This window comes from Ornithorhynchus anatinus, chromosome 9 (assembly GCF_004115215.2).
Source record: "Ornithorhynchus anatinus isolate Pmale09 chromosome 9, mOrnAna1.pri.v4, whole genome shotgun sequence".
Classification (NCBI taxonomy): domain Eukaryota; kingdom Metazoa; phylum Chordata; class Mammalia; order Monotremata; family Ornithorhynchidae; genus Ornithorhynchus; species Ornithorhynchus anatinus.
The window spans coordinates 17472593-17496151 of NC_041736.1; the positions used below are offsets into that span (position 1 = coordinate 17472593).

The 23559-nt window shown below is 41.2% G+C and overlaps 1 long non-coding RNA gene across 5 annotated transcripts in view; it reads right to left on the reverse strand.

The window, feature by feature from the left end:
• Positions 1 to 3734: 3734 nt before the first annotated feature.
• The window catches only part of LOC103171027, a 123394-nt gene continuing 103569 nt past the window's right edge, over positions 3735 to 23559 (reverse strand). For 4 of the 5 annotated variants that reach the window (XR_003761939.2, XR_486551.3, XR_003761937.2 and 1 more), the window contains 3 exons: positions 9272 to 9500; positions 7546 to 7674; positions 3735 to 5839 (listed from right to left, as the gene is read on the reverse strand). This is a non-coding gene — a long non-coding RNA (uncharacterized LOC103171027). Of the gene's footprint in view, positions 5840 to 7545; positions 7675 to 9225; positions 9501 to 23559 lie in introns of all 5 variants that reach the window. The other variant, XR_003761938.2, reaches the window with a different exon arrangement.

The following is a 23559-nucleotide window of genomic DNA, read 5'->3' on the forward strand; positions in this document are numbered from 1 at the left end:
AAGGGGAAAATGAGGCTTTAGCTGCGGAGAGGTAAAGGGGGGATGGCAGAGGGAGTAGAGGGGGAAGAGGAGCTCAGTCTGGGAAGGCCTCTTGGAGGAGGAGGAGTGCAAAGCACTGTACTATGCATTTGGAAGAGTATAATATAACAGAGTTGGTAGACACATTCCCTGATCACAGGCTTACAGTCTGGAGACCTGTTGAGGCTGCATCCATGAGTGTGAGCATGTTTGATAAATCAATCAGTGACACTTATATGTGACCAGAACTGTACTGAGCATTTAGGAGAGTACAACAGAGTTGGTACACTCCCTGACCACCAGGACTGTGATTCTCTTGCACACTTTTTTATGGTATTTGTTAAATTCTTACTCTGTGATACGCACTGTACTAAACACTGGATCAACGTGGATACAGCTCATGTCCCACCTTAGGCTCCTAGTCTTACTGCCCTTTTTACAGATGAGGCAGAGATAAATTAAGTGACTTACCCAAGGTCACACTTCTACACTTTATCTATGAAAATAGGGGCACTTTTCTAAACCCCAGCTACCGAAGTGATCATTGCTCAAACACCAGAAGTTGAGGGGAAAGAGCACTGAACTTTTCTCTGCCTCAGTTTCCTCATCTGTAAAATAGGGATTAAATAGCTCCCCACCCCCAGAATATGAGCCTTATGTAACTATATCTGATCAAAGTGCATCTACCCCCAAAGCTCAGTACAGTGCTTGACACATGGGAGGCTTTTTAACAAATACCATAATTATAATTATTATTATCCATATCATAAGTCATTGTTGAGTAGGATATTCAGAATGGCTAAATAAGGGTTGAGGATTTTTTCCCCTTTTGCAGAAAAAATACACGAGAAAAGCAAAAGATGAAATAAAGAACAACAGCACCAAAAAAATCCAATTATCCAATACACAAATGGACAGATCAGAACAAGAAAATAGTAGGCAGTTTGAGATGGTCTTACTCCAGCAATTCTTTTGAAACCACCCTCGCGGTCAGCTACCATCCCAATAAGAAAAGAGCAAGAGCTTTAAGAAACTGGGTGCATCCATATCCTGATTCTAGAGCTATTCTTCATTGGACCATACAGTATCGCTCAGGGCTCTGATAGCAACTCTTCACCTGTCCAGTTCACAAGCTATTAAGTGATGCTTTCAGGGCAGTGAATTCACATGGTCTCATAGTGCCCTGGTCAGAAGGGGACAGTTTGGGGGTGACAGTTGTAGATAGTGAAGAAGTAGGTGGAAAAGGTTAAAAGCCCCACATTATACTATTCTAGCCAAAAAAGGGAGAACAATGCTTCTTCCCCCAGAAGACCCCATTTTTGGGTGAGTACAGTGGAAGGAATAAATGAAAAATGGCCTTTGGTTCCTTGGCTTTAGTTTGTACACTACTGTTGAGTGAGTCTCATTTCCAGTGTAGAAAATATTGGCAATCAAAAGAGCTATTGTAATGGAGATATCAGTTGCAGATAGTAAAAGAAAGGATGATTTCAAGATTTGTAAAATGCACTTCATACTCTATTCCTTGTTAGCCAGGAGACATTAGTCATGGGAACCTCTTCCTCTTTCCTGGGCTAAGCTAGTGGAAGAATATAGAAGCCTCACACAAAGAACAACCATAAAGTGAGAGGAAGTTTACCTTGATTGCTGCCCTCCTGCTCCTGATGCATGAATCCTGCTGATGGACTCATGTCCTTATTGCACATTCCAAGGCTGAAATTTTTTGCTTCATTTATATAGAAGGGAATTCTATAGAAAAAGGTCCACAGTGCTTTCCCTTTAGTTGAGCCGGATTGGAGTCTGCACAACTGAAAAAATAACTCGTTGCTAAAATTCTTCTAGGACTACAAAGAATTAGGTGTTCTGTTCCCTGCCCCCTGCTAGAGAAAAAGGTTAAAGTTATGGTTGCCTAGCCAAAGAATGCAAATGCATGGCCCTACCTTGTCCTAAAGAGATAACACATCCCAGCATGTTTTGTTACCTCTTGAACCAAGGTATGAGATGAAACTTTGCTTTCCTGATATAAAAGTACAATACAAGTGGTCGGCAATTTAAAATGTCTAGTTTTTTTAACATACACTTTGGAACATTTTCACTGAGGTGGAAGCCTAATCGCTGTTAACATGCATAATTACCACATCAAAGCAAAGTGAGATCAAAAGCATTAGTGCACAGGGACCTGCTTTCCCCGGCACTTTCAGCAACTCCCTGCCTGCAGACAATTAACCGAGGCTATTGTTCACTCGTGGAATGGATGCTGGTTTTTTCCACCTTTTTTTTTTTTTTGGAAACCTTATCCCAATAGTCTCAGGATTTCAACCCACCATCATTTCTTTCCCCTTCAATTACTCTACTGCCATTGTATCTCTCCACCCACTTCCCCAACCACACTGCCTGCCCCCCTCCCCATGAACAGAAATGCTCCAAACCGTACCTACAGTCCCAAGAGCATTAGCAATAGGTAATAAGAGAAATGGCTCCTGCTGTGCCCCGAAGCCTCCAGACACTCCAAAAGATTCTCTTATTTGAGACTGCACCTATTGTTTTGGGTTGAGGAGTTTCCAAGCTTCACCCTCACTGCTACCATAACGGACTGTATTTCTCTCAGTGCTTTGATGTACCTCTAGAGGTACCCTACCCCTACTGAAAGCTATGAAGACCCACGTTAAAAAGGATGGAGAGTTCTGGAAGAAAGAGTGAATTGGGTAAAAAAAACCACTCTAATAATAATGAGGATATTTGTTATGCATTTACTATGTGCCAGGTGGATATGAGCAAATCAGGTTGGACACAGGCCCTTGTCCCACGTGGCGCTCAATCCCCATTTTACAGTGAGGTAACTGAGACCTAGGGAAGTTAGGTGACTTGTCCAAGGTCACACGCTGGACAAGTGGCAGAACTGGGATTAGAACCCATGATCTTCTGACCCCCAGGCCCGAGTTCTGTCCACAATGCCATATTAGTTGGCCTTTAGGTTTTAAGTAGGTGGGGAGAGGGGGAAGGGGAAAGGTTTTGCCTATTCTCTGCAGGTAACTGACCACAGTGAAAAGATGCTGATAACTGAAGCCATTCAAAGGAGTTTATTTTAGATAGGCCTGATATGAGTTCCCTAACTCATTGTCCTATTTCTCTGACCCTTCTGGCAAGTTCGGTCTCAATTAATTTCATCCATAGGTGCCAGCTTTTCATGTGGAGCACTGATCAGGGCCGAGCTGCAGACCCAGTATCACACAGAGACTCAAGGAAGCAGAAAGAGGAAGGAGACGTGACAGAGAGTCCGGAGGGGCAGCAACAACCTCCTGCTCGAACTGAGAGCCTGATCAGGGCAAGGGAAGGCCTACGGCCTAGAGCCCAATGGGTAGAAAAAGCCTGGGGAGGGTGAATTCAAGACCTGACCCAACGTGGGTGAGAGTTAAGACCCGAAATCTGGCTGGGAAAAGTCCAACAAATCCCCGTGGATCACTGGACAAAATGCTTAGGAGAGTCCAATAGAGTTAATGATAATAATAATAATAGTATTTGTTAAGTGCTTACTATGTGCAAAGCACTGTTCTAAGCGCTGGGGGGATACAAGGTGATCAGGTTGTCCCATGTGGGGCTCACAGTCTTCATCCCCATTTTACGGATGAGGGAACTGAGGCCCAGGGAAGTGAAGTGACATTCCCAAAGTCACACAGCTGACTGGTGGCGGAGTCAGGATTAGAACCCATGGCCTCTGACTCACAAGCCCGGGCTCTTTCCACTGAGCCACGATGATCCTTTATCCTCAAAGAGCTTGCAATCTAGGGGGGAGGGACAGGCAAAGGAGTGGAAACAGAGGGAAGCAAAAGAGTTTAAAGAATTGTACAAAAATGATAGAAGGGTTGGGGGAGAGTATTCAAGTGCTTAGGTGATGAGGAAGTTCTGAATACAGTGGCAAAATGACAGATTAATCAAGGAAAGCTGCCTGAAGGAAATGTAATTTCAGTAAGGCTTTGAAGATGGAGAGAACAGTGGTGTGCTCTTAGGTGAAAAGGGAGGGACTGAAGAAAGAATGATGGATGTCAGCAAGAGGACCTTAGCCACAGAGATGAGAACCAGATGCAGTGAGTATGTTGGCTTGACTTGGCCTGGGTCTCAACAGGAGACAGCTTGGGTCAGTCAGGAGCAAAGTGAACCCATCCCTCAACCACAGTTTAGGGACAGCCTGCTTCTTGCTGCAGCTGAATCTGGGTATCAGCTCTTCCAACTGCAGCTGGAGGCCGGAGAGGTTCCAACTCTGGTCCTGGCAGAAAACAGTCCTAACAGGAGGGGGGCTCCATTTATTTCCTCTGGGCTCCTAACCATTTCCAAGGGAGGGATGGACAGTCCTAGCCAAAAAACAGTTGGGCTAAGGCTAATGGCTTCACATCTCCCAATCCCAGGGAAGCAACTGTTCCCTTTGCCTCCTTGGTATTGATGTCCCTGATTTCAACTCTCCCTTATATTGAATTCAGGTCAGATAACTGTAGTTTCAAATATCTGGTTCACAGAACTTTTCACCAAAATCAACAAGAATTAGCTCATCTGAATTTCCCAGAAAAATTTCATCTGAGAAGAAAACTGGGTCTTATCTACTTTCCCTAATCCTTATCAACCCTCACCAGGGAAAGTAAGGAGCAGAAACTAAGCAGTAGGATACCACATCAAATTAGATAATTATTAGAACTGTTTTGTGGTAAATTGCTTTGATCCTAGTGATTGATGATTTTGCAGGACTTTGTTGTTCATAATCCTACTTGCCAACAGATGTTAATTATGGACAGTTAGGCTGCTCATCTGTATTCAGTGAATGGCTGCTGTGAGCCAAGTATTGTACTAGTTGCTTGGGAGCACACAATAAAAGTATCCCCTGACTTCCAGGAACTTTGAGGGAGAAAGGTAGACATAAATAATATGCATACAATGAGAACAAAAGGGAAAACTGAGCTACAACTGGTAACCACAAAATGAATGCATACAGAAATGGGATAAATCAAGTGACGTACTAGGGTTGACTCATAGGATGCACTGCTTAGGGAAGTGGTGGGTTAGTTTTGGAATGCCTCTTGGAGGCTTTTTTTTAGGAGGACTTGATGGTAAGGGGAGATGAGGTTTGGCAGAGCTGAGTGGAAGTTTGATCGCTCAAATTTACGAAGCCACTACTTTGTGACCAGCACTGTACTTGGAGCTAAGGGGAATACAGTACTGTTATAGAAGGCATCTGATCTCAAGGAGCTTACAGTCTGGTGGGGAAGACAAATACAAAATAATTTAGAGCTAGAAGAAAAAGGAAAAATGTGTGTTCTATGCAGGTGGAAAGACACAGGCAATGGATTGGAGATGGGAAAGTCAAATGCTAGGTACCATTAGGGGGCTACCTTGGAAAGACCAAAGATAAAACTGCTGATGAAACAGCTCAAGATGTGATGTCTGTGGTGCAGATCTTGAAGCTGAACAGACGTTGCCAGGATTGAGACTCAGGTTGCTGCAACATAAATTAAGCCCTGTAGCTGGGCCCTTTTGCTTCTAAACTGCACACCCAATTACTTCTTATATCTTGCACAGTTTAAGGGGACACTGGTTGTGGGTAAGAAGCTTCTTCAACTTATCAGTCTATATTTACTGAGTTTACAAAGATATTAATAAATATTTGCTTGCCACATTGCATATGCGTTTCCACAGGGCCTCGTTTGCTGAACTCTGCACTTTTTCATGACTTTTGATGACACTTAGCCTGGTGAACTAGAAGAGTTTCCTGAAGTGCTTCAGTTTCCACATCCCTAAAGCACAAATCATAAGCAGAGGCTTGGAGAAGATTGGGATGCTAGGAAGCAAAATAAAAAAAAAACAGTATCAGGCACTGCAAATAGCAAATGTGACAGCATGGCAAAAGGACAACTTTTACATGTACACAGTGGGAGCAGAACCATGAGACATTCATCCATCTTTCCAGTCACACACATGAATGCATTTAAGGGAGGAGCACAATCTTCAAACACAAAGAACTGCTATATAGAGAGTTAATGGAATAATTGCTGTATTGTTAACTAATTCAATGGGAATAAAGTAATTTTAAATATGCTCATTTATTATGTAGATGGGGATAAAAGAGATGTGATTAAAATGAAATTAACTAAGATTGTTTCAATCACTAAATTCACTTGACTTGAACTTTTTAACAGCTGTCACCTTTAGTACATAATTGTAGCCTTTATCAAGTGGAATTGCAGTTTATTTTCTCTGATAGTTATTCAACTGGGTTATTTTGACTCTGAATATTTTTTCTTTCTATAATTGATCAAGGTACTGTAGCAAGAAAAAAGAGGTGTTCCTGGATAACCTTGTCTATATCATTTGATTTTTCTTATACTTGATTGCTAGATTTACTTTTTGATTTTTACTATAATTCTGGATCATTCTCACTGTAATCCTAATAATTTATTTTTTTCCTTGGAAGATCTTTTTCTAATCTGCTGTGTGTCTTTTTCTGTTTGAAACAAAAACAGCATTCAAGGTTAGGAAAGAGACACTGTAAATTTATCTAATGTTTAAACATCTCCAATTATTCTCCCCCCCCCCCCCCCCCCCCCCCCCCCCCCCCCCCCCCCCCCCCCCCCGATGATTGTACCTAGAATCCTATTCACCTTATCAAGGGTTGCTGTCCAGAGAGAAGTCATCCTTTTCATTTGGCTTTTAGCGAAATCTAGATTGACCCTGGCAGTGTTACACCTACTATAAACCACAAGGAAGTATAAATAGTTTACACTGTGCAAGTGAATCAGCTCAGACTTGGTCCACAATGAATTTTCTCTTTTCATCATCTAATACCTCATTTTGTTAAGGTTTTCTACAGTCACTACTATTAAATTAAATTAAATGTCTACTATATCAGGAAAGCTTGTCCTTTTGCTATCCATCTTTATTTCTTCTCCTTCCCTTTTAGGTTGCTGATTAATATATGTCCTTCAGAGTCCTATTAATGTTTAACATCTTTCCATTAACTGAGGCTTGGTAGCATAACATAAATGTCAGCAGGATAAACACTTACTATGGCATCTAATACTGTGGACAGCAGCTTCTGGAACTGTGCCATCCCCTCTCCCCACCACTCACACATACACTCAACCCAGAGTCCTCTCAAGGCTCGGGGAGAAGTTGGCAGTTTGGTTGGAGTTGGGGAAAGTGAAAAGTGGGAGAGAATGTGGGAATCCTGGCTGTTTCCAGATCTCCTTGGGCCCTAAAAGAAATGCCAAAACTCCCCACAGCAACACAGCCCAGCAGCCATCCCTCACTCCATTTTCCATGCACCATCCTGGGCTCTCTTCTGTGGCTGGGAACAAGAAGTGCTATGAGGTTGACCGGAACTTTTACTGGTTTTGTAGGGGAGTGAGGGCAGGGGAAGAGTGAGAGGAGGCCCTGAATTCATTCATTCATTCATTCAGTCATATATACTGAGTGCTTACTGTGTGCACAGCACTGTACTAAGCACTTGGAAAGTACAATTCAGCAACAAAAGGAGACAATCCCTACCCAACAGTAGTTGCCCAGGAACTTTCCTGTTGATTTCTCACAGGTGCAGAAGTGGGATTCCTCAGCCCCTCCCCTCTTTACTTTCCCTTCATGGCAGTTATAGACATCTGAGTGGCATGATCTTGGTTCCTGGAAGGGAATACTAAAAATCAGTTTCCCTAGAGGTTTAGATCTCACTAATGTGAGCAGATATGTCACACTAAGTGAGACTATCACATATTTTAAGGTTTCATCCTGCCACCTGAATGCTCTCTTTCTCCTTCTTGGAGATTCCTCACCAACTTGTCATTCAGGTTCAGAATTGTGGGGTGGAAACAACTGAAATTTTAGGCCTCCACAATGGATTACAGGCTCCCCAAAATTTGATGCTTGATTAAGGTTTAACTTTAGATTTGCCCTCTGCAGATTTGGGTCCATTATGATATTTCCTACAGAAAAAATCCAGTTCCCAAAATACTCCTGTCCTGTGTAGACATGGCCACTGACTGACTGAAGTTGAGGCTCACAAATTAAAGACAAAATAATGGAGAATGATGCGATTCAAGATCTATTACTAAGGATTTTTCTTCAATTGTAGTATTTCAACATTCAAAATGAAACGTCAATACCATCTTTCCTCCCTCACCTTTGCTCCAGGGAGGTATAGTCAACAGAATAATCTAGTGCTTTCGGTTTTATTATTGAGCTGCAAACACAGTGTTTATGAGACTGATCTCCTTTAGAAGAGAAAAAATATTTCTGAAAGTAAACCACCAATTTCTAAAGTAGATGACTTTCATGTCAATATAATATTTTGAGTTTATTCCCATATGGTCTTGCACCTCTCAAATACCCGATACTTAATTCACCCCTATTTCTTTGATGTGGATGCTAAATCAGCTGACCCATCTGTCAGTGGTAGAAGAGATGTTGTTTCTTGCCAAGTTAATAGCCTTTGAACTGGCTCTTTTGGCTCTTAGACACATCTTATCTGTCACTTCTTCAGTACCAAGCAATGTGGCTACTTGGGAAAGAGAACAATAGTTCTTTGTCTACTGAATTTAGAAGATGAGATCTGTTAATGTTGACTAATAAGAACTTTTTCCAACTTTGCTGTTTTTTCTCCTCATTTTTGTGAAGGATACTGGACAAAACATTTAACTCAAAAGCAATCGATAACAGGAGTAAATGGATTTTCAAGACTGCAAGTGTCCAGGGGGTAATTAGATGATCTAGGGTCACCCAGCACGGATTTATCATTGCCCTTAGCCCCTTTCCTCCTCCCCAAGATGCCCAACCCTTGGTCATTTCAATACTCATTTGTTCTTCCACTAGAAGGTAGGCAAGGGAAAATAAAAGGGGGTGAAATTCAAAGCTTTAACTTTGCTATTTATTAGTAGCTTGGTCGAATGGTTTAAGTGAGGGAAGTTTGGGGATTAGTAACTCTTTTGTAACCAGTCCCATGGATAACTGGGAATTGGTCTTGATTACTAGTGACATTTCTAAACTTGGTCTAAAACACTCAATTTGAGGGCAAGTATTGCTAATTTTGACCCTTGCAGAGGGGGAAAAACAGCCTACATACTAAGTAAAGATAGGAGAAAATCAGATTCATGGGGGCAAGCATTTTATACCACTTGGTGAAAAATAATGTGAACAATTTTGTTTGAATAAGGAAGTCTTCAATTGTACTTCTCTCACCCATGACAACAAATGATGCAGAAGACAGCTTCAGCAGATTTCTAACCTTTAGTTTGAACCATTCAAAACCACTTGGACGGTCTTTTCTCTTGTGCTTCTTTTCAGCTTCCGTTCTCATGTTGGAATGTTCTTGAATTAAAGATTGCTGCTTTTCTTTCACAGCTAAAACAGCTTTTTGAAACCCAGGAACGGTACCAGATTATGAGCTCATCCTTAATCCTCTGCCACCATGTGTAACACATCCAAGGGGTCTTGTCATTTTTAGGAAGAATCCACTGAAAGAAAAAAGGGAAGAGCATGAAAGGGAGAAAATGGACTGTGTAAACTTATGGTTAAAGGCAAGAGCTGAGAAATGTGAATCTGTTCGATCACATATTTTAATGGCATTGTTCCTGCTTTAATTTTAAAATAGCAAGAGATAATTCTATTGTTATATATTTCTTCTACATACATTTCCTTATACTTGGTCAGTTTGCAGAGAAAATAAGTGGTCCCAGAAAGAGAAACCACAGTGAGTACAAAGATGCATTGTCAAAGCTTCTGATCAGTTCAACTGGAGCAGCTGGCTTGCTTTGAATGGAAACCCTCCTTAAGCATTCATTGTTAATATTATTTATTCAATTGCAAAGTTTAAGGTTATACTCTCTGATTACAGTGCTCTGCACACAGAAAGCGCTCAATAAATACCATTAATTAATTGATTCTAATCCTAGCTCTAAAACTTGACTCCATTGTGATCTTGGGCAGATCACGTCACTTCTCTTTGCCTCAGTTTCCTTATATGTTAAATGGGGATTAAATCCTACTTCCTGCTCTTTTGACTGTGGGTCCCAAGTGGGACAGTGACTGGGTCCGACCTGATTAGTTTGAATCTTAGTATGGTGCCTGGCACCTAGTAAGTGCTTAACAAATACCACAATTATTATTATCTCAGTGCTTATTACAGTGCTTGGCACAAAAAATAAACAACGGCATTTGTTAAGCACTTACTACATGCCATGCCGAGTACTGTACTAAGCCCTGGGGTAAATACAATTAAATCAGACACAAACCATGACCCACATGGAGCTCACATTAGGAGAGGGAGGGAGAACTGGTCTTTAAGCCCCATTTTACAGATCCCAGTCCTGTGCTCTTCCCACTAAGCCATGCTGCTTCCCAATGATTTAAATTATCTTTATGAATAATCCTTAAGTAACTTTCACATTCCAATGAGTGGCTTTCTATTTAAATTTCATGCATTAACAATACAGAAGAAAGTCAAAGTACTTTGAGCAGATTTTTAAGCCTTAAAATTTCCAAGAGATTTTTGGTCTTTGGTCGTACCTAATACCTTCCAAACTAGGTGATTCAGATTGGCTCAGGTAATGTCTTTGTGGCACATGCCATCCTGAGGGAAGAAAAAATCTGGCAAACATCAGTCAGATGTCAGAACCCCTAAATAATAGTAATAATTATAATTATGGTGTTTGTTAAGCACTTACTATGTGCCTGACACTGTACTAAGCACTGGGGTGTATACAAGCATATTGGATTGGACACAGTCCCTGTCCCACTTGGGACCCACAGTCTCAATCCCCATTTTACAGATGAAGTAACTGCCTGCTCCCTTCACTGAAGATTGGGCCTTAGTGATGCTTATCATGGCTTCCCGTAACATCTACTATGTTAGTATGGTTTTCCATATCCTCCGTTGAGCAACACAATGAAAAAGACCTGCGATAGCCCATTTCTTTCAACCCCTTACCCTATTTCATGTAAGAATAAAAGCAGGGAGTACAATATAGTAGTACATAACCACTGCCAGCTTCAGACAGGAGCCAAATAAGCCACTGTCTCAAGATACTGCATGGTGGGGCCAGGATTTCTCAAAGATGGCCAGGCCCCTGCCCTTCTCAAAGATGGCAATGGCATGGAAGTGATCAATTAGCTGAGCATAAGTTTGGATCTTGGAGCTGAGCTGTCCAGGGCATGTGGTCCAGAGGCTGGGGCATGATAAAAGGCCCATGAGAAGCAGTATGACCTAATGGAAAGACTGCAGGCCTAGGAGTTAAGGCACCTGGGTTCTAATCCCAGCTCTACCAATTGCTTACTGTGTGATTTGGGGCAAGTCACTTAACTTCTCCATTTTCCCAACTGTAAAATATTTTTACAGTTTCCAGCATTCAATTCCTGTTTTCTCTTTTTCTTTGACTGTGAGCTTCAAGTGGAACAAGGAATTTCATTTACCCCAGTGCTTAAAACAGTGCCTAACACATAATAAGCACTTAACAAATATGATAATAATGATAATAATAAGTGGAGACGGGGAATTGCTCTTCCAAATGTTTTATATGATATTTTACTTTTTGTGTGTAGCATGGCATAATGACATTAGCCCACTGTATTACATTCACAGCATCATGATGTCATCATGCAGAATGTGGAGGGTGGTCACTTTCAGAGGACTGCTAGAGGTCTCCTAAATGTGTGTCTATTGCTGAGGAACATAGACTGGTCAAAAGAAAGGTGCTATTTCCTTTTACAGATGTGTAAAAGTTCCTGAGACTAGATAGGCATGGAACCAAAAATAGGCAAGTCCAAGGGAGATGGAGAGGAGGAAAAAACAATGGTCAGGAGGAAAAGAAGAGGGAGAAAGAGAAAAGGAGGGAAAAAAGGTATAAGAAAGTATAAGCAGCATGGCTCAGTGGAAAGAGCCTGGGCTTGGGAGTCAGAGGTTGTGGGTTCTAATCCTGGCTCCGCAGCCTGCCAGCTGTGTGACTTTGGGCAAGTCACTTAACTGCTCTGGGCCTCAGTTACCTTATCTGTAAAATGGGGATGAAGACTGTGAGCCCCACGTGAGACAATCTGATCACCTTGTATCCCCCAGTGCTTAGAACAGTGTTTTGCACATACTAAGCGCTTAACAAATACCACCATTTATTTTTTATGTATAAGAAATAAGTCATACTGAAACTCCTGCAATGGTGTTTAAAAAAAAAATTAACAGTGAACTATTCCTGGGGTGCCCGCTTTACTTTCACTCTGGATTTCATCACTCTTCCCTTCAAAATGTTTGTAGATTTGTCAGATGTAGATAATATTTGTAGGTTCTCATATCCTGTTTGCTGAACACAGTGTGCTTTTTAGTACCATTGTAAGAGGAGAGAGGAATCAAATCAAACTTTTCTTGTTTTGTGTTTGACTGCTGCAAGATGCATTTAAGTAACAGGAAGGATTTAATTAAAATGTCAAAAATCAATTCATTTGGGTGTGGTTTTAGTTCATATCAAAAAAGTAACAGTTGTGTAGGTGTGTGTTTAGAGAAACTTTTGTGGTTTAAAGTATTTTTTTACTTGAGTTTGAGAGTGTGTGTGTGTGTGTGTGTGTGTGTGTGTGTGTGTGTATCATCTGTCAGGCAGATAAAAGTGCTTGGTTGCCTGTAGTTACATGACAATAGCAAGGGGATGCTCTACTCAGCAGTTCTTGGCCCCCCACAACCATTTCTGAGCAAAGATTTGGAAATTGATTGAGAAGCAGCGTGGCTCACTGTAAAGAGCACGGGCTTTGGAGTCAGAGGTCATGGGTTCGAACCCCGGCTCTACCACTTGTCAGCTGTGTGACTTTGGGCAAGTCACTTAACTTCTCGGTGCCTCAGTTACCTCATCTGTAAAATGGGGATTAAGACTGTGAGCCCCACGTGGGACAACCTGATTCCCCTGTGTCTACCCCAGCGCTTAGAACAGTGCTCGGCACATAGTAAGCGCTTAACAAATACCAACATTATTATTATTATTATTACAGGTAAAATCTCTGCCTTCTATCAACATTTCAAAAACCTCCCCTCCCCAGATGCATGAATTCTTGCTGGGAGTTGCAAGAAATAAAATAAGTAGGATATCATATGAATAAGATTAAAAAAAACTCCATGAGAGGATATAAAAGTACATTATTGTCAGTGATGGCTGAAAGCATTTTTAATTATTTTTTCTCATGCATGTGTGCTTGTGCTATATGTATGTACAGGCTAAAATAATGAACATTTTAAAAGTACTGTTTAAAGCAACTCACCGCAATTGACATAGTAAATTTTGTACTGTTACTCATTTTGATTTTTGAATCCACTCAGGCTGCCTTGAATTAATGTAATTATTAGCCTGCAGTAATAAATCTGACAGATCCCACAATGCACTCATGTCCTTTGAGACATAAATGATCTCTAGTAACTCAATTGGATGATTTTAGTGGTAAACTATTGCTGCATGGGCTAATAAATTGGAAATATAGAAACAAAGTCAAAAGGGACTCAAGAGATCATCTATCCCTCCCCACTGCTTCTAGGCAGATTCATCTACCTTCATCCCAACTGATGGATTCCTATTATGTTTTAGGATTTTTTTCCCCCTCTCCTTCAGTACCTTATCCAGTGCTTAATTATATTTGCTCTTTGGTATTTTTCCTCCTGTATGGACTAAATTCCTTTAGCTGAAATGCAAGACTATTTGCTTTATCCTCAATTGATCAGTCTTATTTACTGAGCTCCTACCGTGTGCAAGGCACTGTACTATACAACACATTAGAATTGGGAAGATACAATCCTTGTCCACAAGGAGTCTAGAGGAGGAGAGAGAAATTAAAATAATTACAGCTAGGAGGAAGTAGTAGAGTGCAAAGACAGGTACTTCAGTGCTCTGGGGTGGGTGACTAAGTATACAGTGCTTAATTGGCAGAGCCCCTCCCAAGGGACAGGAACTCCTAATTCCCACCTGTGCATTCATTCTTAACATTTAGTACAGTGTTCTGCACACAGAAAGAGCTGAATAAATATTATTACTTTTATGATGCTGAAGAGCCCAAGTATCAGATGGAGGGATATTAATCATGGCCCCATGTCCCACAAAGGCATCCATGGTCCTAAAAACATCTGTGGATGTGGTTCCCAGCCAGGAAGAATGTGAGGATTCAGCTCCCAAAATGCCTGGGCTTAGAACAGGCATATTGGAAATCTGGGGGCTTCCAATCCAACCTCTCTAGTTCCAGGGCTATGAGAACAGGAGCATCTGACACTTTTAAAGCACTCACTTCTATTACTCCCAGTCATCTCTCATTCCAATAGCACTGCCTAGAAAGAAAGTTGAACTGATTTGGTTTATCTAAGCTCATATTTTCCCAACTGAGGCCTAGCAAAGTGTATATTCAATCTCACCATTCCCATTTACCTGGTTCCTAGATCCTCCCCCTATATTAAATTCTTCTGAGATAATGACAGTGAGGGAATGAGAGGAGTAGAAAAGAGAAATATAATAAAAATGGCAACATCCAGGCTGGGGGAAATAATTTATTAACTTGAATATTGTCAGATGATAAATTGTATCATCTACTTAAGAATACTCGTATTATATGTAAAATGAAAAACAAAACTCACATGCAAACATACTTGTGAACTTTCATCTGACAAACATCAAGGTTATAACTGTTTCTGAAATGTGTCAAGCACTATAATGTGCAAAGCACTGTGAAAAGCACTGGGAATAGGCACCAGGATGTTGAATTAGACACTGTTCTTGATCTACTGGTGGCCTACAGTCTAAAAGTGTATGTGGGAAAGGGAAATAGGGGCAGGAGACAAGCACATAGGGAAGGGAAGAATGGAGTAAATTGAGCAACAATTCAGAATCAAGATATGCAGCAGAACAGTTGGGAAGGAACAGTTCTCAAGGTTCTCTACATTCCAAGTAAGGCAGTGCTCAGTCATCTAGCAGTGGCAGTAATAATAATAATAATAATAATGTTGGTATTTGTTAAGCGCTTACTAGTGCCTAGCACTATTCTAAGTGCTGGGGTAGATACAAGGTAATCAGGTTGTAATCAGTAATCAGGAGATGACTTGATAACATAAGACAAGTAGGGCTGTGACCGAATGAAAATTGTCCACAGGAAATCCTTTCCAAAAAAACCGCCTGCCTCATCATAATAATAATGGAGATATTTGTTAAGCACTTACTATGTGCAAAGCACTGTTCTAAGCACTGGGGAGATACAAGGTGATTAGGTTGTCCCATGTGGGGCTCACAGTCTTAATCCCCATTTTACAGATGAGGTAACTGAGGCACAGAGATTGACTGTGTCCGATCTGCTTAGCTTGTATCTACCCCAGCGCTTAGTACAGTGCCTGCCACAAAGTGAGTGCTTAACAAATACCATACATAACAAGCCAACAAAAATTAAAGAGAGTTGGTAGACACGGTCCCTGCCCACAATGAAGTTAGAGTCTAGATCTCTGGACTGGATTCAGGCTGTCTCTGAATCAGACTTTTTCAGGTCCAGCGGCTCCCACTTTGTTCTGTTGCAGCTCTGAGGCTAAGTAATATCTCTGGGCACACAGGTCCCCACAAACCACTGTTTGGAAGTGATTATATTTGAAGTCATGAAGGAGTCACCCTGTGTGCAGGTAGCTCCTGGAGTTCAAACCAGACTTCACTCTCCACTGTCGACTGGCCTACAATTATTTACAAAATTTAGTTAGTAGCCCACTCCCATAATAAATAGTCTCCCAAGGAACTAAAAGAGTTAATTCTCCTCTTCAAATGTCTTGCCTGCCACAGGAAATAAATGTGAGCCCTAGGAAAATTAATACCAATTGGAAAGAAATGGGTATTTCTTTAAGAACCAAATCCTAAAGATTCTCTGGACTCCAAGAAGAGAAGGTACAAAAATCAGCAATAACTTAGAAAACATGTTTTCTGAAGAGTGCCAGATTTTTTTTTTTCCAGTGGTATTTGTTAAGCTCTTACTATGTGCCAGGCATATAGTAAGATATATGGGGTAGATGCAAGGTAAGCAGGTCCTACACGGGGCTGACAGCCTAAATCCTCATTTTAAAGATGAGGTAAGTGAGGCACAGAAAACTTAAAGGATTTGCCCAAGGTCACACAGTAGACAAGAGGCAGAGCTGGGATTAGATCCCAGGTCCTTCTGACTCCCAGGACTGTTTTCTATCCACTAGACCACACTGCTTCTCATTTCAAAGGCTAAGCCCCTCTTTTCCACAAATTGACTCATCTCTTTATACTCTTGATATCAACTGTTTTCACATTCTTCCTATTTGTAAATAATTTGAGCCGCCTTCTCTCCCTCATCTAGATTGTGAGCCCCATAACAGACAGGGACTGTGTCTGATCTTGTATTTGTATCTACCTCAGGGTTTAACATAGAGTTTAGCACAAACTAGACATTGTATACCATAACTAGTAATAATTATTAGATCTGTTGAGCACCGGGATCAGAACCTTTGTTCTCTGACTCCCAAGTCCATGCTCTTTCCATTTAGACCACACTGCTTCTTAATTAGATTATAAGCTACTTCAAGGCAGGGATCCTGTCTTTATTTTGTTGTATTCACTCAAAGGCTTAGTGTAGTGTGCTACACATAGTACAGCATTGAAGCATAGTACAGCTACACATTGAAGCAGCGTGGCTCATTGGAAAGAGCACGGGCTTTGGAGTCAGGGCTCATGAGTTCGAATCCCAGCTCTGCCACTTGTCAGCTGTGTGACTGTGGGCAAGTCACTTAACTTCTCTGTGCCTCAGTTCCCTCATCTGTAAAATGGGGATTAAGACCGTGAGCCCCACGTGGGACAACCTGATTCCCCTGTGTCTACCCCAGCGCTTAGCACAGTGCTTGGCACATAGTAAGCGCTTAACAAATACCAACATTATTATAGTAGGTGCTCAATAAATGCTATTGACTAACTGATTGAAAGAAGATGCTGGTGAAAGCTGCAGAAGCATGGATTAATAATTCCAATTTTATAGATGGGAAAGCTAAGGTCCAGTGCAGAAAGTCAATTGTGTAAGTTCACCCACCCTGATTGTCTGATTTCAAAACTTGGCTTCTTCACATTAAATTATACTACATTCTATAATTTCCATGGGAAGAGTGATAGCACCAATTCTTGTCAGAGAAGTAAATGGTATTTTGTGCTGCCATCAGCTAGACTTTCTATTTTTGGAGCAATTTGTTGTTTCATTGTTTTAAATACTAAAGGTCATTTGAGATTGTATTTGGAACCAAATGTTCCTGTTTCCATACTCAATATTCTGGCTCTTCTGAGTACTTTCCCTATTTGAGGCCAGGTCCATCTGTAAGTGTAGGAATACAGTGATGGACAACTTTAGAGGCTGAAGGCTGTGTTTTGCTGGAGTTGGTGAAGACAAACTGGGAGTTCAGCAGACATCAAACTTCCATGGAATGAATCAGAGCCTGGAAGGAATAGGCAGAAGCCATCTCTGCTTTCAGGCAAGGCCACACCTTAGCCACTCCTGGAAGATGAAACTGTCCTGTTTTTAACAACCCTCCCTGTCCGAGTAGAGTTGTCCTTTGGTTTGAAGATGATACCACCGGCAGCGAGACTCTGTGAATGTCTTTGAGTTAGAATGGTGGTATACTTTCATTTTCCATTGTGAGCCCCCTGATGGAAAAGGACCACGCTTAATTCCACTTGTATAATTCTTTCCCAGTGCTTATTACAGTGCTGTGCGCACAGTAAGCACTCATTAAATCCCATTCAAATAAATATCATTCAATTACTATTACCACTACTACTAATAATTCATGAAAATATTGCTGGACAACTTTTCTAGCCCTTTGTCACTTGGGATAGCGTTATTCAAATACTGGTGGTTGAGAGGGGAAAGGTCTATCCTACCTTCAGCAGGACATGCACTTCAGTTGCTTTTGTGGTAGTGGTGATGATTTGCACCAAGCCATCCACACTCCCTTGCTCAGCTCCTTGTGTCCGGAGGCATGCGTTTTGAGAAGACTGGTGAGAAGAATGGATGCTTTTGGTGGCCACAGATTATAATATGCCTGAGACCTCAGTGGCACCAGAGGACACCTCTGGGCCCTCACCCATTTAATGGTAAGCCTTCTTTGAGAATGATACACAGATTGGCTTATTAAGAACTAGGTTTTTTTTACCACTTTCTTGTGAAAACCAGGGGTAAAGCAACATACAAGCAAAAACAAAAGAATAAGCAGCAGCAGCAACAAAAATACAGATCATCATACCACCCAAGGAAAAAAGGCTTTGCTTTAGCTATGGAGGTAATGACTCAGAAGCCTGCTCCACTCCACAATTTCAGGACATTGCGGCTCATTAGGAATGGGGACTGCCAGCTGGTGAGTAACACAGAACTTGACACTGCAAAGGACAGGAGGACACCATTGTGGACTTCATTAAGAGTTTCTTTTTCAAGAGGGATAGTTGATTTCTCTACGTGGGAGAGTTGAAATTCCCCTAAGCAGTTAAATTGGATAGAAAGGAAATGTGTAGAAGATGCTACTGCGCCTTATCACTAAATTTTAACAGAAAAAAATGATCCATCAGTGGTATTTTTGGAATGCTTTCTATGTGTAGAGCACTGTATTACATGCTTGGGAGAGCACAATACAACAAAATTAGCAGACATGTTTCCTGTCCATTAATTATGTAAGTGTTTAAGAGAATAATGATAATACTGGTAATTGTATTCTAGGGACATGAAGGTGATACTTGGTCTGAGTGTCATGACTTCTTTCTTGTGGAAATGGGGATAAAGTGATCTCTCAGTATCATTCTCAATTAAAGGCATGATAAGAGAAAGCTGGTTCAAACTTGCCACTACACTGATGGCTTCAATGTTCCACCCAACTTATTAATGATCCAAGAAGCTATGATATATATAAATACATATATGCATGTATATGTATAATAAAATATAGTTCATCTGTTTTATATATACGAATAATATACACATACAAATAATAATGGTATCTCTAAAGTCCTTACTATGTGCCAAGCACTCTACTAACTGCTGAAGGAGATGCAAGATAATCAGATCCCACATGGGGCTAGCAATCTAAGTAGGAAGGAGAACAGGTAATGAATCCCCATTTTGCAGATGAGGGAACTGAGGCACAAGGAATTAAGTGACTCATCCACGGTTACATAGCAGACAAATGACACAGCCAGGATTAGAACCCAGGTCCTCCGACTCCCAGGCCCAGACTCTTTCCACTAGGCCACCCTGCTTCATTAAGCACACTTAGTTGTCCTTCATACTCAAAAGATTATGCCAGTGAATTTGACACCAAGATTATGGGAGTGTATGTGACTAAAAAGGACAATATGGGACCCACAAACCCCATTCTCGAACTGTCATGATTGTTGCTTGCAGTACTTGGGGTTGATTTCATCTTTGCCTCTTTTGTCTCAAAATTCTCTTGGAGTTTTACTTATAATTTTACGGTATTTGTTAAGTACTTAGTTTGTGCCAAACACTGAACTAAATGTTGAGGTAAATACAAGTTAATCAGGTCAGATGCAGCCCCTGTCCCACGAAGGGCTCACAGTCTTTCTTTGCTCAACTGCAGTAAGCCATGCTGACCTTAGAATTCCTCTGATTTCTTCTATTCACCTATATTTCAGTCCTATTCTTACCACTGATTCAAAGGTTTAGAAGAAACAGAATATCTGGCATTTTTCAAGATCACAACCACCATACAAACAATGCTTTGGTAGATTTTATGGTACTTACATATTGAAACCCAAATCACAGTTGAAATCAGAGGCTTCTGAAATTTTCCTTTTAGTTATTTGATAGCACCGGATTATACCAGAGCATGTTCCATTTGATTCACCATATAAATAGTATGGCTGTTAGGTTCTGATGTGCATATCAAAATACTTAAGCATAGAATATATTGTTCAGAATACATTTAATACTTTTTCCATCGACTTAAGTGAAACAGCACTGCTTAGTTGTTATTATGAACTGATGCCAGTACTGTGAATTTTGTCTGCCAGGGAATAAATGGATAAATGGGGAAATAATCAAGGTTTTGTGCCAGCGCTTGGGAGAGCACTAGAGCCAAAGACTGTCACCCACGGCTAGCAGATGTGTAGTAAAAGGATATTTAGCTCATTTTTAACATGCTGTCTGATGACCATCACCAGAAACAAAGGGAAAACTTGAGCTTTTTAAATGTTATTAAATAGGTTCATTTGCATGTGAAATTACATGATATTTTGATAGCAATGAAACATTTCCAGTTGGGTGTGCAGTCATGCTTGACTAAACCCATTTAATGTTAGTACAAATTAGCATAAGCCCTTCCTTTGAATTGCACTATAGAGCCTTGCCAAAAATCATATTAACCGCATATGGCCTAGATCACCAGTCTAGCCTCCATGCCAGCCATTTTTTAAAGTTATCACGGCTTCTAGAAATTTTGATCCAGCCTTTTTAGTATAGAAATGACATTTGCAACCTTGACTAAAAGAAAGCCAATGGTTCACTGAAAAGGGCAGTTTTACATCAGAACATTTAACATAATATCTTGGATAGAAAATAGGGTTTCCTTCCTCAATGTCTGCCCTCAGTTCAATTCTTTATCTTTTATGGTATTTGTTAAGCACTTACTGTATGCCATGCATTGTACCAAAGCTGGGGTAGATACAAGCTAATCAGGTTGGAGATAGTCCACGTCCCACATGGGACTCATAATCTTAATCCCATTTTACAGATGAGGTTACTGAATAATAATGTTGGTATTTGGTATTTGTTAAGCACTTACTATGTGCTGAGCACTGTTCTAAGCGTTGGGGTAGACACAGGGGAATCAGGTTGTCCCACGTGGGGCTCACAGTCTGCATCCCCATTTTACAGATGAGGTAACTGAGGCACCGAGAAGTTAAGTGACTTGCCCAAAGTCACACAGCTGAAACAAAGTGAAGTGACTTGCCTAAGGACACACAGAAGATAAGTGGCAGAGCCATGATTAAAACCCAAGTCCTTCTGACTCCTTCGGCCCACGCTCTATCCACTAGGCCACGCTCCTTCTAATTTATGGCGAGAGTTCACACGTCAGGGTTATGGAGAGACCACATTTCTTGTCCTTATGAAGAGACCACATTTCTTGACATGGTCCTATCCCAGAGAATGGGCGAGAGGAGGAACATCTATTAATGTCCACTCTAAGAACCCAAGATCATGCTGCCTATCCATCCATAGGTCTTGCTGATACACTGGCTAGGGACAGGCTGAATTTCCATCCTTCTGTGGCTGTGGTGGGAGGACAAGGAATGTGGAGCTTTTGGAAAGTTGTGGAGGGATGCTTTAGAGGTACTTTCTGGGCTATCTGTGGGGAGGAAGGAAAGGAGAATAGCTTCCCCATGTTTGCATTGGATTGCACAAAAACCTAAGTTGAATGCTACAATCCTTCTACCTGGCCCAAAGATGTAACTGTATCTCTCTCAGTAGCTGCTGGGATGGTTCCTGAAAGAGGCTTTCTTATCTTGTCTCCTTGAAAGCAACAGAACAATGCTCCTCTCCTGGCCAGGCTTGCTTTCTTCTCAACATGGAGGGGTTGTTCATTCATTCATTCATTCATTCAATAGTATTTATTGAGCGTTTACTATGTGCAGAGCACTGTACTAAGCGCTTGGAATGAACAAGTCGGCAACAAATAGAGACAGTCCCTGCCGTTTGACGGGCTTACAGTCTAATCGGGGGAGTTACCTCTCAGGGCTAAGGGGCGGTGGAGGGGTTCGGGGGGGAAGAGAGAGAGAGAGTGTGTGTATGTGTGTGTGTGTGTGTGTCTGTGTACATATCCACATACTGTGCAAATGTCTTGTCAGTAATGGTAGTTTGACTTTTTATAGCTCATATTATAGCTCACATTATACTCAGAGGCCAAAAGCAATGAATGTAAAAATAACAAATCATTTGAGTGTTGAAAACCAAAGAATCTCTCCTTACTCCTAAACCATTATTTTACATGGATATTTTATTTGCCTGTGATTCTTTTAACATCTAATTAAATTTTAAGAATCCCCTTGGACCTTATATTTTCCTTTCCTCTCATGCTTAGTCAGCTCATATCTGTGAGCTGAAATGAAAGCCCAAGGGCCTGAGAGACTCATGAGACATTTCTGTGAGCCCTAGGGGCTCCACTTTTTTAAATCATAGTTGTTAAGTGCTTGCTATGTGCCAGGCACTGTACTAAGTGCTGCGGTAGATACAATCTCATCAGGTTGGACACAGTCCCTGTCCCACATAGGGCTCACAATCCTACAGATGAGGAAACTGAGGCCCAGAGAAATGAAGTGACTTTCCCAAGCTCACACAGCTGCCAAGTTCCATTTTTCAGGAACACTGTTTTAAAGGACCGGGCAGCCTTAATTATTTCCTTATCAGATGGTCCATATGTTTACCCTGGTTGGGTTAGCAAGGCTGGAGGGCCAAACCTTCACAGGCATGCACATTTTCCAGGTATGGGAGCTGGGGCAGGAGCCTGCAGACACCACCACGGTTGCAGGTCGTAAATCTGTGAAGATACTGGCTGCCACTGCCACCCCAACTAAATGGGAATGGAACAATTCAGCAAAAAGAGAATCACATATGGTATAGGGGGAAAATCTTCATTCTGAACTAATGGATTTGTCCCCACAGTTCCAATTCATCATCATCATCATCATCATCATCAGTGGCATTTATTGAGTGCTTACTCTGTGAAGAGTACTGTACTAACTGCTTGGGAATGTGCAACAGAGTTGGCAGACACATTTCCTGCCCCAAATGAGCTTTCAGTCTAGAGGGGGAGACAGACACTAATATAAATAAATGATCTGCAATGTATAATTTATAGATATGTACCTAAATACTGTGGGGTTAAGGGTGGGGCACATAAATGCTCAAAGGTCACAGATCCAAGTGCATAGAAGATGCAGAAGGGGGAGGGAGCTAGGGAAAAGAGGGCTTACTTGGGAAAGGCCTCTTCGAGGAGATGTCGCCTTGAAGGTTGGGAGATTCGAGGTCTGGCCTACATGGAGAGGGATGGAGTTCCAGGTTAGGGGGAGGATGTGGGAAAGGAGAGGGAGTGAGATTTTAAAACCCTGTAGTTAATATTTCTTTGTCAATCCCCTACTCCCTGGGATTACAGACCTGGAGATGTTGACATTCATTCATTAGCATTTACTGGGGCCCTATTGTGTGCAGAATAATGAGCTAGGCTCATTATGTGGAGATCAAGGTAGTCTTTCTGAATATCAACTTGATTTTACCCCAAAATTTGGTTGGATGAAAAGATGATTCTTTGTGAAATGAAATGTTAAAAGAAAAATTTTTTTCAGTATGAACCAAAGCCTCAGTATTGTGGTTCCCATGACAGAAATGTAGACAGAGATCTTTTTTTAGTTTTAATACTGTGTACAGCATTACAAGATCCTTTCAAGTAGTGTAAATTAGGGAAACCTCAAACTTTCCCATTTTAGCTCATTCTTTTGCCTGGGCAAAATTCATTTGCAGGAAATA